Raw genomic sequence first — 3,449 nt, 5'->3', positions numbered from 1 at the left:
AAAATCATATCACAATATCCAGGATATTCAAAGAGAGAATTGATATCATGAACTCTGCATTTCTGGTCAATCAGATATTTCTTAAATTGAATGATATAATATTGAAATAATTTATTCGATACTGGTTCATTTTGTATCATGAAAATAAATTACCATACCCTCAGAATCAAGAGATGGGACCTTGCAGCTGCTCTCAGACTAAGATCTGGAGGCTCAAAATAACTGCCCATAATTTGTAGTTTAAAAATACTAAAAAGGGGGATAATGGGACTAGCCATTCTTATTTACCAGAATCAAACTATGTTGAGCCATTGGACTCAGATGTCTGCTTTCTAGGAATGACTTGGAAGAATGTTGCACTGAGTGGGAGTGTATTCCTGTCTCCTTATGGAATATTCCCCCTAACAGATGACTCCCCTAACTCCACCCTATACTTTCCATCACAGAAGAAGCTCCTCCTGGTCTTATCCCCCCCTTACATGTATGTTATAAATAAAATAGAGTGGGGTGACTCCATGTTGCTGTTAGAGGCCAGAGCTGGTATTGCCAGATTTGTCAAGCCCCCTTTCATTTAAAAATAGTATTTGTTCTGGTGTGGTTATTGAATAGATAAATTATTGGGTGATTGAGTTATTTACAGCCAACATCCTCCTCCAGCATTTAACCCATTTGTCATTCATGTGAGATGTGGCAGAGGGTCCCATAACAGAGTATCATTAATTCTTTATGTTTTAATTGCTAAAATATATAGATAACCTTTCAAATTCCTCACACAATGGAAATGCCCAAATCTGATTTTGCTTAGAGGAACAAACTTGTAAATATAAATATACAAATGGAAGAGTTGATGGTTCACTGGATCAGTGAACCAAGTTAAAATATGTGCTGGCAGAATAGAAAAAAACTAAAGCAACACTGAATTTTCAAACTTCCTGCGGTTCTGTTTGCCATGAATCCTCTCAAGAATCATTGAATAGAGATTAGGTCTAGAAAGGTGTTCTATTGAACAGTCCATCATTCAATTCCATTCAAAATCCTGACACCCTGGTTTTAATCCTTCTCAAAGAAACACCTAACTTGGTAAACACTAATCTTGTGAAATGAGAGCAAAAGATGAAACAGTAAAGATATTGAAATAAGAAAGTGATGTCATTCAGCAACTTGGGATTGAAGGTTGAGGAGATTCCAGGCACAGGTAGAAGAGTGCAATTTGTTTCTCTCCCCAGGGGTGTTTCTGGGCCTTGGACAATGTGGGTACAATTGAGTGCCTGCTGTGAAATCCTGGCTGCTCTCAGATACTGCCTGATGTCACAGAAAGGTGTAATGACAGCACAATGATGTCATGGGTCCCATGGCAACCAGAGATGATTCCACTCCTGGCTGATACAATGATTCCAAATAGCCAAGCACCATCTCAGAAGTGATTGTAGAGGAAGAAGGAGGGGACGAGTCCCTGAAGCCTGTTTTCAAGAGATGTGATCCTAAATTCTTCACAAAGAGCAGAAAATCCAAGGTGTGTTAGAGGTGCAGCCCTGTGGGCCTATGGGCAATTCACCTCCATCCAGGGCAAGTGATCCCGTTGAATCCTGACAGCCTGCACTACCCTGCAGACCCACAAGACGGCGCTGTCCACGTTTGACTACAACAGGCCTTTTTGCCTCTTGACCACCAGTGTCCTGCTGCAGGCAATTGGCCCCCACCAGGACTAGTGCTCTTGGGAGGGACAATCAGGTTCAGCAGGGCACAAGTTTCACCCAGCCTAGCACGGACCCCAGTGTTCTGTGGTTGCTGGGGCAAAGGAGAGGCAGACACATATGGGAAACATTGTGTGATCTGAACGTTATTACATAAGGAGATTTTTGTGTTCATGCAAACCTGAACCCCAAGCCTTTACAACCACAATCTGTTCCTATTTGTCCCAAACTGTCTCCTCCTCCTGGAATTTTTCTTTCCAAATTCTCACCAGCAGATATCTGGCCAAAACAAATGTGCCAGTGGAGATGATGGATTTTCCCAATTACTTTAGGTATATGGGAGGCTTAGGAAGGAGGTTGTCCAGGGCAAAGACAGTTTTCCTAGATTAGGAAAGGCCTAAGCGAGTAAACCAGATACTGTCTGTAAATATAAATATGCAAAGGGAAGAAGTGATGGCTCACTGAATCAGTGACCCCAGTTAAATATATTCTGGCAGAATAAAAAAAGAAAGTGACCCCGAATTTTTATACTCCCTGTGTTTGTGTTCGCAGCAAATATTCTCAAGAATCATTGCACTGATCTTAGGTCTAGAAAGTTACTTCTATTTAACTGTCATTCAATATTCTGCTACACTGGATTTGATCCTTCTCAAAGAAATGCCTAAGTTTTCTAACAGTTATCTTGTGAAATGAGAGTTAAGTGGGAGACAGCCGAGATATTCAAAGTTGAAAGGGCTGGCATTCAGCAACTTGGGCTTGAAGGGCAAGGAGATTCCAGGCTCAGGTAGAAGAGTGCACTTAGTTTCTCACTCCAGGGGGTGTTTCTGGATGTGGGGCAACATGGTCCCAAAGGAGTGTTGACATTCTGGCTGCTCTTCAGATACTGCCTGATATCACAGAAAGGTGGAATGACAGCATGATGACATCATGATTCCCATGGAAACTAGAGACACTTCTGGTCTCTTCACACAGTGATTCAAGTCAAGAACCAGATCAGCAGTGATGGTAAGAGGGAAGAGGAAGTGGGTGAGTTCCTGGAGCACACTGTTTTCATGAAATGTGATCCTACCTTCTTTGACCAGGAGCAGAGTAGCCAGGGTGTGGTGTGGGCACAGCCAAGCAGGTCTCTAGGCTATCCAGTTCTGTCCAGGGCAAGTTATCCCACTGAAGCCTGACAGCCTGCACTAACCTGCAGGCCCGATAAGAGGTATTGTTCAGTTTTGGCCCCATCAGGCATCATTGCCATGTGGAAACCCTTATTCTGCTATTGGCTATCAGCCCTACCAGGACCTGGAAGGGACAAAGGGCTCAGGACTACATGAGGATCACTGAGTCCACAACTGGTCCCAGCAGTAATGACCTCCAAAGCTGCTCCTCCCTGTCTTGCCTTACTCTGGATTTTGCCCAGTCAGGTAACTGACCTAGGACCTTAAAAGCACAACAGAATAATGGCTATTGGGAGTAGAGGAGCATCCAGTTCAGCTTGGTGAATATGGTGATGACTGAATTGGGAAGCATCAACAAATTCTGGTGAGGTTCCCTTCATTTTTTTTGACTATCCAAACACATGAAAGCTGAATCCTGCATAGTTCGACTTCTAAGCAGAGAGTTGTGGCTGCTGTGATGCATAGTAAAGAAAGGAGGGAGTCAATCACTCATCACGTGTAATGGAGGACAGGGAAGTGCTAGTAAGCAAAGATAAATGTTCTGTGAACACTCCACCACCCAAGTCCCACTTGTTTGCTCCTGGACTGC

The sequence above is a fragment of the Sciurus carolinensis genome, unplaced genomic scaffold (assembly GCF_902686445.1).
Source record: "Sciurus carolinensis unplaced genomic scaffold, mSciCar1.2, whole genome shotgun sequence".
Taxonomy (NCBI): Eukaryota; Metazoa; Chordata; class Mammalia; order Rodentia; family Sciuridae; genus Sciurus; species Sciurus carolinensis.
This window is presented reverse-complemented; position numbering follows the sequence as displayed.